Below are 12,372 nucleotides of genomic sequence, written 5' to 3'. Positions count from 1 at the left end.
AGCCTACCGCAATCTGTGGTAGTCACCCTGCTAAGGAAGTGGCCAAGAGTTTGTGTGACACGATTGTTGCACGCCCAGGGCGAGGGAGAATCTGGCTCCCCGAGATGTGTGGGATGTGTCTGCTGTTGGCGTGAGGCAGATAAAACCTGTAGTTTTGCTCTTCAGGTCCTGACAAGATCAAAGCCCAGCCTTCAACGCCCCATTTAAAAGGGGTGTGTTTGTAACACGGCGATATAAACACTTATTGTGCTGGGACGGTCGTTTTTTAAGGCACAAAGCTGTTGATGCCAGTCGTCTCGGGTAAGCCACGCCACCTACCTAAAATGGGGTTTAAGGGTGGGGAGAGGGTGTCCTGCGAACTTTGTGGTGGGTTGCTAACAGTCTGGCTAATTCAGCCTGGTGATTTTCAAGCAGGATCGCTTACTCTGCAGCAAAGGAACCATCCAAATTTACCCAGCCATTTGCATTTTGTTATTTTTTCTCTGATTCATAGAGTACAATATTAGAGTAATCTCGATTCATTCTTTGAGCCATAGCTGTGAACTTTCAGATTTGAAAATAAGGGATCAGCAGCCTCACCTGTCCCGGGGAAACGGCGCTGGAATAAGGGAATTTCCTGCAAAAAAAGGGAAGGTTGACAGCTATGCTTTGAGCGCAGGGTGAAAGAGCAGAGATGCCATGTTCTGCATGCCCCCTCCCACATTAAGATCGCTGCTGAGATTTGGACCAGCGGCTTCTAGTTTGTAGGTGATGGGCTTAATCACTGTTCTGTGTCAACTTTTAACATGCGCGGAAATGTTCTCCTTGATGTAGATCGTTCTGGTTTTCAGCTTTCACAGCATTCGGAACACTTGGGCAACGTGTATTGCAGAAGAAAGGGAGAACACCACAGACATATAAGTCCTAAAAACAGGACATACGAGTGGGATCTGCAACAAAATGTTACAGGGTAGCCTCACCTAACAGGAATGCTCTGTTTGGGGTTCCGCCAGCCAGCTATGCCGTTCTCTAGGGTGGAATGTTTCACCCCACCCACCCCCATTTTCTGTTTTTGTTATCTATAGCTTATTAGGGTTTTCAGCATTGTTTACAATTTACAAGCACAGTGTGCAAACAGACATTTTACTTTAACCATGAGTCCTGAGCAAGCTTGGTCCTCACCCATCCCAATTTAAAATAATAATAATAATGTAAACTTCGTGTTCCTCTGAGCGTGCTTATACCACCCTTCTGCTTCTCGGTGGTGCTATTTTAGATACAGTTTTGTCGGTACCCCCCCCCCCCGAATTTGGTATTAGAGGGAGTGATTATGTTTGTGTATCATTTTAGCGAAAGAAGCTTAGGAAACCAGTATCTTGAGCCTTTGTTAAATGCAGGAAATATTTTTTTAAACTTTAAATAATAATAATAATAATTTTGCTCTTTGCCTGCAGAGAAATTAACCGAACCAACTATAGTTCACTGACACCTCATTGAGAAGCTCTCTGCAATGTTGTGTAGTTACTTGAAAGTCAAAGGAAGAGGAAGAGAGTGGGGAAAGAATTGGTCCACACCCACCCACAACTATAATTTCAAATAGTATATTGGAAGTAGGGATGGAGGAGAAACTCAACTCAGTTCGCATTCAAAGGTGAATCTATCAAATCTGCATTTGAGATTTGAACTGAAACTTAACCATCCTTTTGAAATTTGCATGTATCTGAATTTTGCAATGCACTCATCCAACCGATGTTTACCCCCCCCCAAAAAAAAATAATTAGGGAAAGTCCTGCATGAAAATGAATATGCTCATGAAAATTGCTTGCCAGAATGTGTTACATTAGTCAAAGCTACCCCTAAATGGGAGAAAATCGATCTAAAACACTGATGGATTTTCAAGAGGGTTATTTTTCTTAATTGCAAACTTGCTGCTGGAATGTGGAAAACTGAATTTGATATTGGAAAAATGGAAAACCGAGAGAACCAGTGTTGTTATCGTTATTATTACAATAGTTAAAACACAACGATAGAGCGTTCGATCCCTGATGGGAGAGGAATACTTAGGTGCCTGGTGGTGGGAGCACTTAGTAACTTCAGTTTGGTCTTCCTTTCTGCTGTTTTACAAACCCATTGCCTGCCTCATGCTTGACTCTGAGCCTCTGGGACAGGGAACCAAGTGGGAGTTTGGGGCATACTAATCCTGCAGTCATTAGGTTTATTACTTGATGACCTGTTTCAAACTACCATAAGTTGCCTCGCCAGGCTTTCTTGGCGCCCTCGGGTGAGAACCAGCCAAGGTGGGTAGTGCCAAGAAGAGGGCTTGGTTTACTCACACACCCAAATTGGCATGTTGGAAACTCAAGAAGGGTGAGGAATCTGCTGCTCATCCAGGGAAGTAGTCAGGTCATTGCTCATGAACTTATCCGGCTCAAAACCTAACACACATTTCCCCAGTCAGTGGAAAGTAGCCAAGAGCATCGGTGCAGTAAATATTGTTTTGGGGCATGTGCTGAGGTTGAGTTGGGTTTACCTGTGCAGCCACGTAACCTGCATTTTCTGCGGTTGTGTGAATGTGTCCTAGGAATATTTTACGTCACTTATATTGTTTACAGTGGTACCTCAGGTAAAGTGCTTAATTTGTTCTGGAGGTCCGTTCTTAACCTGAAACTGTCCTTAACCTGAAGCACCACTTTAGCTAATAGGGCCTCCTGCTGCTGCCGCACTGCCGGAGCACAATTTCTGTTCTTATCCTGAAGCAAAGTTCTTAACCTGAAGCACTATTTCTGGGTTAGCGGAGTCTGTAACCTGAAGCATATGTAACCTGAAGCATATGTAACCCGAGGTACCACTGTACTTCAAAAAGGCTCTGTTCCACACACAAAAAATGCCACAACAAATTTGTTAAAAGGCTATGGAGAAATATGATACATTTTTTGGTGTGTAGTGGCTTGGGGGGGGAGAGTATAGTTGTACCTTGGAAGTCGAACGGAATCCGTTCCAGAAGTCCGTTCGACTTCCAAAACTTTTGGAAACCAAAGCACGGCTTCTGATTGGCTGCAGGAAGCTCCTGCAGCCCATCGGAAGCTGCAGAAGCCCCATTGGACATTCGGCTTCCAAAAATAGTTTGCAAACCAGAACAGTCACTTCCGGGTTTGTGGCTTTTGGGAGCCAAAACGTTCGAGAAGTAAGCTGTTTGAAAACCAAGGTACGACTGAAGTTCTGTTATAGTCCTCTGAATCATGGTTGTCTGAATGCTTCACTACCGTGATCATATCTCAATTTCTGCTTCTTGTGACATGCCCATGTTCTCCCACACAAGGCGCTTACATTTTCCAAAACTTAAAAGGGGTGCAATAAATTGGGTTCTGCGTTTGCATCTGTTGACCCAGAGCAAGGGGTGGGGGATGGCATTTGCCCTCACTTCTTTCCACCTAGAAATTAACTGGAGTCCTGAGTTCAGGGGTGCCACGCGGCTAACATTGGTAATGTAATAGGTGAAACTGGCTCTGATACGTTGAGCCTTCAACATCTGCGAAAGAGTAGGTTGGTTTCTTCCTTGGAGCCCTAAGCTTATTGGGTTGTAAATCTACATGGCTTTGCAAACAACATACATTTAAAGCAGCGTCTGCTCTGAAGAATCATGGGAATTATAGTTTGCTAAGGGACGCAGGTGGCACTGTGGGTTAAACCACAGAGCCTAGGACTTGCCGATCAGAAGGTCGGCGGTTCGAATCCCCGCGACGGGGTGAGCTCCCGTTGCTCGGTCCCTGCTCCTGCCAACCTAGCAGTTCGAAAGCACGTCAAAGTGCAAGTAGATAAATAGGTACCGTTCCAGCGGGAAGGTAAACAGCGTTTCCGTGTGCTGTTCTGGTTCGCCTGAAGCGGCTTAGTCATGCTGGCCACATGACCCGGAAGCTGTACGCCGGCTCCCTCGGCCAATAAAGCGAGATGAGCGTCGCAACCCCAGAGTCGGCCACGACTGGACCTAATGGTCAGGGGTCCCTTTACCTTTACTTTTAAGGGTGCTGGGAACTGTAGTTCTGTGCCAGGAGTAAGCTGCAGTTCCCATTATTCCTTTCTGGGAGGGGAGAGGCTTAAAGGTGCTTCAGAAGTGTGCTGTGTCTGCAGTCCAAGTGGCAACGCAGAAGATATCCAGACTGTTTCAATCCAAGCATTGCAATACAGGGGGAACGGGTATACATCTGTCACAAGGCTCAGATCATCTTCCTCTCTGGTGAAATGTATTCGGCTGCATCATTGCTTACAGGGTTATCGCGGGCAGAATCCTTTTAGAAAATGGGAAGAACAGCCAAGAGTGTGTACCGAGCACAGCCTTTTGGTCTCCCCAAAATGGCCAACCAGATGTTCCAGGAAACTCTCAAGAAGGTGATAGTGAGCCGTTTGCAACAGCTAGTAAGCCTTTACCTCCTTCCTGACTCCTATGCAGTCCCCTCAAGAGGCAATTTTGAACGATTTGCTAGTCATTACTTGACTACCCTTCCCCTCCCATGCTCAGTAGTCTTAATCATAGGGCTGCCAGACGTCTGGATTGTCCCAGACATTACTGGGATTTCAGAGGCAGGATTGACGTCCGGATCTCAGGCAGGTCAATCAAAAAATTTCCTCTTCTTTTTTTTTTTTTGGCTCAACAATTTTTGTGGTTTCTTTTAGGGGGGAAAAACAACAACTTTCAGGGTGTTCTGGTTTTTACTTTTGGAAACAGAGCAACCTTACCTGATAATCAGATATACCACAAAAGTCTCTCCTCACCTCCCTGCCTCCGCCACAAGCTCCTGCTTCCTTGGCAGCTCAGTAATTCAGATTTTTTAAAAAGCAGCATAGCATAAGAACATAATACAGTGTTACCTCGGGTTACATATGCTTCAGGTTACAGACTCCGCTAACCCAGAAATAGTACCTCAGGTTAAGAACTGTGCTTCACGATGAGAACAGAAATCGTGCCCAGCAGCAGCAGGAGGCCCCATTAGCTAAAGTGGTGCTTCAGGTTAAGAACAGTTTCGGGTTAAGAACGGACCTTCAGAACGAATTAAGTACTTAACCCGAGGTACCACTGGCCTGTCAAGCCCAGCTTCCTGTTCTCACCCTTGTCCACAAGAAGCCTGTAAGCAGATCCTGAGTGCGACAGCACTCTTCCTGCAGGCAAGATTGCTGGTTTTCAAAGGTGCGTTGCCTTCAAATGTGGACGGAGGACAGAGCCATTGCAGGAGTGAGTACATAGGTCTGTCCTGAAACTTCCAATGTTTCATGAGATGGCACAGAGCTTTGTTAGATAGCAAAAAAAGTTCTAGCATTAGGAAAGCAGGAGAGAAAATATGTGTCTCTCCACTTTCTAAAGGTAAAGGGACCCCTGACCATTAGGTCCAGTCATGGCCGACTTTGGGGTTGCAGCGCTCATCTCGCTTTATTGGCCGAGGGAGCCGGTGTACAGCTTCCGGGTCATGTGGCCAGCATGACTAAGCTGCTTCTGGTGAACCACAGCAGCGCACGGAAACACCGTTTACCTTCCCGCTGGAGTGGTACCTATTTATCTACTTGCACTTTGACGTGCTTTTGAACTGCTAGGTTGGCAGGAGCTGGGACCGAGCAACGGGAGCTGACCCCCTCATGGGGATTCAAACCGCCGACCTTCTGATCGGCAAGCCCTAGGCTCTGTGGTTTAACCCACAGCGCCACCCGCATCCCCTTTCTACACATGCCTTGATTTGGTCCCAATAATTGGACGCAGGGCCCATTCTCGCCAGCTCTGCTAAAGGGAAGGCCCAACTGCTCTTAGCTGTGAAACCAGCAATTCTTTAGCATCCACATTTTAAAAAATAATTATTTTATTATTTCTGTGCGTTGAGTCATCCGATCAGTATTTGTGGGCTAGGAATGGGTGAAACTGACCATTTCAGTTTCTCTCTGTTTCCTGTTTCCTCGAGTTTGTGATTTATTTATTTATTTTTAAGCCAACATGGACATTCGCCAGCATATACTAATTTTCTCATAATATACATATTTTTGCAATGTTAACAACAACAACAACAACAACAACAACAAATTTTATTTATACCCCGCCCTTCCCGGCCAGAGCCGGGCTCAGGATGGCTAACACCAGTAAAATTATAGTAAAAATATAATAGGGAAAAAACCCCAATTTAAAATACAGGTTAAAATGCAATTTAAAATGCAGCCTCATTTTAAAAGTAGCCCATAGATCAAAACCATAAGGGAAGGGAAACATAAGGGTCAGACTGAGTCCAAACCAAAGGCCAGGCAGAACAGCTCTGTCTTGCAGGCCCTGCGGAAAGATGTCAAGTCCCGCAGGGCCCTAGTCTCTTGTGACAGAGCGTTCCACCAAGTCGGGGCCAGTACTGAAAAGGCCCTGTACCTAGTTGAGACCAATCTAACCACCTTGTGACCTGGGACCTCCAAAATGTTCCCTAATACAATGCATTTTTGCCTGTTATTTCACTAATATATGCATTTCAATGCACACTTTAGCATTCACATACTTGCACACGTTCCTCAGCCGAGAGCTGTGTTGCAAAATTCAGAGAGGCGTGAATTTTCAGAGGATGAATGTGTTTTGATTTGTGTATTAGGTAGATTTGCCTTTGCATGAGAACTTAATCAAATTTCTCTCCCATCAATACTATTGGCTTCACTTCAATGATATGTTAATTTGTGTGTCATCTTGGCTGGCTGATCTCTTTTTTTAAGTCCATGGAAACTGTTTAGATCTGGTATGTTGACAGAAGAAAGTTTGATGCATGTACTGAATGGAGAGGACAGTTTGAAATGTAATCTCAGTTTATGGTACAATGAGCCTAGATGCTGCTGCACCGTAAAATATCTTAATCCTGTCTGTCTACTGACAACGGAAAAAGACAGCGACAGTTGGGTGGGAATGGTGGCAAAGGTAACAACAGATGAGGGCTTTTGCACTTTTGTACATTTCAGTTACAAATGGGTGTACAGTGGTACCTCGGGTTACATACGCTTCAGGTTACATATGCTTCAGGTTACAGACTCCGCTAACCCAGAAATATTACCTCAGGTTAAGAACTTTGCTTCAGGATGAGAACAGAAATCGTGCTCGGGCGGAAAGCAGCGGGAGGCCCCATTAGCCAAAGTGGTGCTTCAGGTTAAGAACAATTTCAGGTTAAGAACAGACCTCCGGAACGAATTAAGTACTTAACCTGAGGCACCACTGTATTTCAGTTAGGGGTGAGGACTAAGGCCACATTCACACCATACATTGAAAGCATGATGATACTACTTTAAACACTTGTGGATTGCCATACATTGAAACTACTTTAAACACTATTGCCTTCCCTCAAGGAATTCTGGGAGCTGTAGTTTGTTAAAGGTACTGAGAGTTGTTAGCAGATCCCTATTCCCCTCACAGAGTAGTTTAGCAGTCCTCTTCTTTTCACAAGGAACTATGGAAATTGTGAGGGGAATAGGGATCTCCTAACAACTTTAACAAACCACAGCTCCCAGAATTCCTTGAGGGAAGGCAATAGTGTTTAAAGTAGTTTCAATGTATGGCAATCTATTTTCACCAAAAAACATAAGATTATTATTTTTAGAAAGATTTGGAGGAAGAGGGAGAAAAGTCGCCCCATGCAGAAAGGTCTTTGTTTCCTTGTTAAATTGGTACAATCGAACCAAGAAAGTAAATCTTTCCACTTTCCCTTCTCGCAGTGGAGACTTGGGCAACACCACTGTTTCTGACTCCCATTTGCCATGGGAGACGCTCCTGCAGAGGTTGCGATGTCTGCCAGACAGCCCAGCGTGAACAAGATAATTGTGTACGACAAGGCCAATTTTCAGGGGCTCAGCAAAGAGTTCACCTGCGACATCCCTGACCTTCACGACCTGGATTTTGGTGACTGCATCTCCTCCCTGAAGGTGATTGGGCAGCCTTGGGTCGCCTACAAAGCCTCAAAGTTTGAGGGCGATGGCTTTGCTTTTGAGGAAGGGGATTACGCAGAGATCGATAAGAACAACAAAATCTCCTCCCTCCGGCTGGTCCACTACGATCTCTCCGACCCCCAGATCACCCTCTACGAACTCCCCAACTATGAGGGACAGAATAAAGTGGTAAAGGAAGAAACCAACCTCACCTACGGCTACTTCAACGACCGGGTCTCTTCCCACGTGGTGCAGAGCGGCGCCTGGCTCCTGTATAAGCACCCGAATCGTGGCGGGTGGTACCACATCGCCTGGCCCGGGGAGCGTGTCCACGACTACAAAACAGAGCTCGACTTTGACGACAGCTTGTCCCACTTGCGCCCCCTGCAGGCCGGCCGCCCCATCGTCACCGCCAAACTCCTGTGGGACCAGAAGAAAGTGGAGGACGAGAAGGACGTTCTGATCGATGAGATTGTGGGAACCAATTGCACTGAGTACGAACAAGCGTTCACCGCCAACACTTGCCGGGAGTACAACGCCACCGTCATCCAGAGCTTCCACTTCAGCAACACCACGTCCCTGAAGCTCGGCTTCTCCTTCCAGGTCACTGTGGGAGGTGCCAACGTCTTGGCGGTGGAGAAAGGGAAGCACGAGTCGACCACCACCAGCGAGAAGGTGGAGGTTATGCTGCCTGCCAAGATCCCTCCTTGCACCCAGCTCACGATCCACGTGGTCAAGAAGGAGACCACCACCTCGGTGCCGGTGGAGCTGACCATCTGCCAGAATGGGAAAGAAAGGAAAGAGCATGCGGAGTACCGATGTGTGTCTGGCCGCACTATCAGCACCAGGTACACCATGAAGCCTGCCTCAGCAGCGCAGGGGGACGCCTTCACCAAACCTTCTCGTGTGGAAACAAGGGAGCATTCCCAGGCTCAGCCTGAACCAGGAACATCTGGGGAGAGATCCTAAACCCCTGCCTGAATGAGCTTTTTGGGTGTTGCTCGCGGATCTCAGTGGGGTGGCCGCTCCCATATCATACTGTGCGGGTGGAGGGGAAAGTCTTATTTCAAGGGTGTGGGACCTGTGGCCTCCAGGTGTGGCTGGACTCCCAACCCTCATCCTCCTCAGCTGGCAAAACCAGCAGGCAGGGGATGATGGGAGTTGTAGACCTGTAACGTCTGGGTGGCCACTGGTTCTGCGTCCCTGCTAGGCTGTTATCGCTGGGCACGGTGATGGTTTCTGGGTTTGTAGGGTTGGTTTAGACAAGGGTTGAAGATTGCATTGCATGGGAGTAAGCTACTGTGGTAGTTCAGAAGGCAACTTCCACGTTGAAAAACACATGAGGTTGACTATAAAAATGTAAATAAATGAATAAACGAATAACGACTCAAGTCTTCTCTCAAGGATGTTCCAGCAGACAATAACAAAGCCAAGAAGGAGTCTACTGAACTGCCTCTCCACAAACATCTCCCAGTATATTTATGCTTATCTGGCAGGAGATGGTCAGGGAATGGTCCTCCTTGGAGGAAGATTAGTTGAGGCGCCTCTTTAATCCTGGGCTTTCCAGTACCAGTCCTAGAATAGCAGCAGTAGAATAGCAGCAAGGCTATCTAGGTCAAAGGTGGCAGGACCAAGAAAAAGGACCATAGCTCAGGAGACAGAGCCCGTGCTTTGGATGCAGACGGTCCCAGGTTCAATTCCTGGCATTGCCAGACAACAGGGCTGGGCAAGGATTTCGGCTGAAGCTCTGGAGGGCTATTGACAGTGACTGTAGGGGTAATACTGGGCTAGATGGAGTGATGACTCAGGATAAAGCAATTTCCAATGACTTTACCTACCCAAAGAAATGGACTACAGTGGTACCTTGGTTCTCAAACCTCATCCGTTCCAGAGGTCCATTCCAAAACCAAAGCCTTCCAAAACCAAGGTGCGCCTTCCCATAGAAAGTAATGCAAAATGGATTAATCCGATCCAGACTTTGAAAAACAACCCCTAAAACACCAACTTAACATCAATTTTACTATCTGACGAGACCGTTGATCCATAAAATGAAAGCAATAAACAATGTACTGCAGTCATACAATCAATCGATCAGTAGCTGAACTGGGTTCCACACAGTCACAAGAACGAAACAAAAAAGAGCTGCAAACAAAAATGCAAAATAAATAGCAAAAGCAGACAGACCTCAGTTTAACACTTAAAATGCAAATTCTGGTTCTAAATGCAGCATAAGGAGTCTCTATAGTATATTGTATTTTAAAATGGGGTTTCAGAGTTTTTAGGGGTTTTTGGGTGGCTTATGTAGCTTTTTCAGTTTCATTGTTCTGTATGGGACAATGACAATAAAGATATCGTATCGTATCGTAAAACGGAGCACATTTGGCTTCTGAAAAAAGTTCGCAAGCTGGAACACTTCCTTCCGGGTTTACAGTGTTTGGGTTCCAAGTTGTTGGAGGATCAAGGCATTTGAGAACTAAGGTACCACTGTACATCATCCAGGATGTCTGGTTGCACCAGAGGTGAAGAGCATGAGCATTTAAGGTGCACCACATCAGCATTGAAGACAATAAAACCAAATCCTAATGGTTCGAGCAAGTGAGCACAGGTTACAGAAGACACTTCATGGTCACCTGTCAATTCTAGGATTCTCTGGTTTGTTTGTTTCTTTGACCATGCATCTGCTTGGGAGAAACAACTTCACTGTCATACTGGGTAGCAACGGGTCTGAAACAGGATTGGGCAACTTCTGGCCCACCCAATAGTGTTGGACTACAACTCCCATGATCCCAGGCCATTGGTTATGCTGGTCTGGGGCTGGTGGGAGCTGTATCTGGAAGACCACAGGTTTGCCACCCCGGTCAAAAAGAACTGAGATTTTTCTCTGCCGTCTGCTTTCCAGGAAGAAAGGAGGAGAGGAGCACAAGGAGTCTTGATTTAAAATAAAATAAAAGTGCTTCGTGCATCCGCATCTAATATTGACCCTTTCTAAAATGTATTTATTGGCATGTGTGTGTTTTTTCTTTTTGTAAAATTACAAAACAATAAAATTAAATGGGGATTAAGGGTTTTTCTCAGGACAGTGGAAAGTGTGCTGTGTTCCATGTGGTGGTGGCACTCATCCTTTTTTTGGGGGGGGGGGAGGTTAGTGAGAAATGCCCCTATTTTCATCTCAGGAATATTGGAGAGCATAGCATTCTTTGTTCCTGGCAATATAAAAGTGCTCACTTTCACCCATCTCTCCGTGATGAACTTCCTGCTCTCCCCACTGTGCTAATTCTCACCCCAATTTTGCACTCACCTGGTTGTGCAAACGTCAAATGGAACAAAAGGCAGGTGACTCAAAATTCTGATCCCACGTAGCCTTAAGTAATTGGGCGGCTGGCACAAGAATTGGGAAACAAACAGGATATTGTATGGGATTTCTGAGAAGGATTGCTAAAACGAGAAGCGGCCCCGTTTGTTGAGTTTGTCAGAAAGAGTTTCCAGCCCACGGGATTGCACAGAGGACCTTAAGATGCACCATGAATACAAGAAAATTGGTTTCCAGGTGGAAAAATCAAAATTAGAAACAGAACTGTTAGAACCCAAAACTAAGATTTTGTCAAGGATGTACATGAAATGGAATACTCAGGATGAAACGGTGAAATCTGTTATGATTAAATGGGCACAAGATGTTGGACATAATATTATGATGGCTGACTGGGAACAGTTATGGACCACAGGTATGAAGTTTACGGCATGTAATGCCTTAAGAGAGAATATTATGAAAATGATATACAGGTGGTACATGACCCCAGTCAAGCTTGCAAAAATCTATCATTTGCCCAATAATAAATGTTGGAAATGTAAAGAACCTGAAGGTACATTCTTTCACCTTTGGTGGGCGTGCCCAAGGATTAAGGCTTTCTGGGAGATGATCTATAATGAATTGAAAAAGGTATTTAAATATACCTTCTTGAAGAAACCAGAGGCCTTTCTCCTGGGCATAGTCGGCCAGTTGGTGCCAAAGAAGGATAGAACTTTTGTTATGTATGCCACAACAGCAGTAAGAATACTCATTGCAAAGTATTGGAAGACACAAGATCTACCCACTCTGGAAGAATGGCAGATGAAGGTGATTGACTATATGGAACTGGCGGAAATGACTGGCAGGATCCGAGACCAGGGAGAAGAGTCGGTGGAAGAAGACTGGAAGAAATTTAAAGACTATTTACAGAAATATTGTAAAATTAATGAATGTTAGAACGATGTTGGATAGAAACTAAGGGTTTTTTAGCTGCAATACTATAAGGGAATATGAAAAATGGATTACTAATAGGTAAAGATTTAATGTTATAATATTTTAAGATTAAAGATTAGGATAAACAAAGAGGGGAAGGATTTGCTGAACCAACAAACTGAACTGGAATACAAAAAAGGGAGGCGTGAGGAGGTCCGGGAAACAAGCTAATGAAAAATAAGTAATGGAAAGAT

The 12,372-nt window shown here is 45.4% G+C and overlaps 1 pseudogene across 1 annotated transcript; it reads left to right on the top strand.

Moving 5' to 3' along the window:
- Window positions 1–33: 33 nt before the first annotated feature.
- On the top strand, window positions 34–10,872 carry LOC309525061 (epidermal differentiation-specific protein pseudogene; annotated as a pseudogene). Its single transcript, XR_014224673.1, has 2 exons — window positions 34–300; window positions 7,690–10,872. The product of XR_014224673.1 is annotated as an epidermal differentiation-specific protein pseudogene (transcript).
- The last annotated feature ends 1,500 nt before the right edge of the window (window positions 10,873–12,372 follow it).

The sequence above is a fragment of the Podarcis vaucheri genome, assembly GCF_965113315.1.
Source record: "Podarcis vaucheri genome assembly, chromosome: 2".
Taxonomy (NCBI): domain Eukaryota; kingdom Metazoa; phylum Chordata; class Lepidosauria; order Squamata; family Lacertidae; genus Podarcis; species Podarcis vaucheri.
This window is presented reverse-complemented; position numbering and strand designations above follow the sequence as displayed.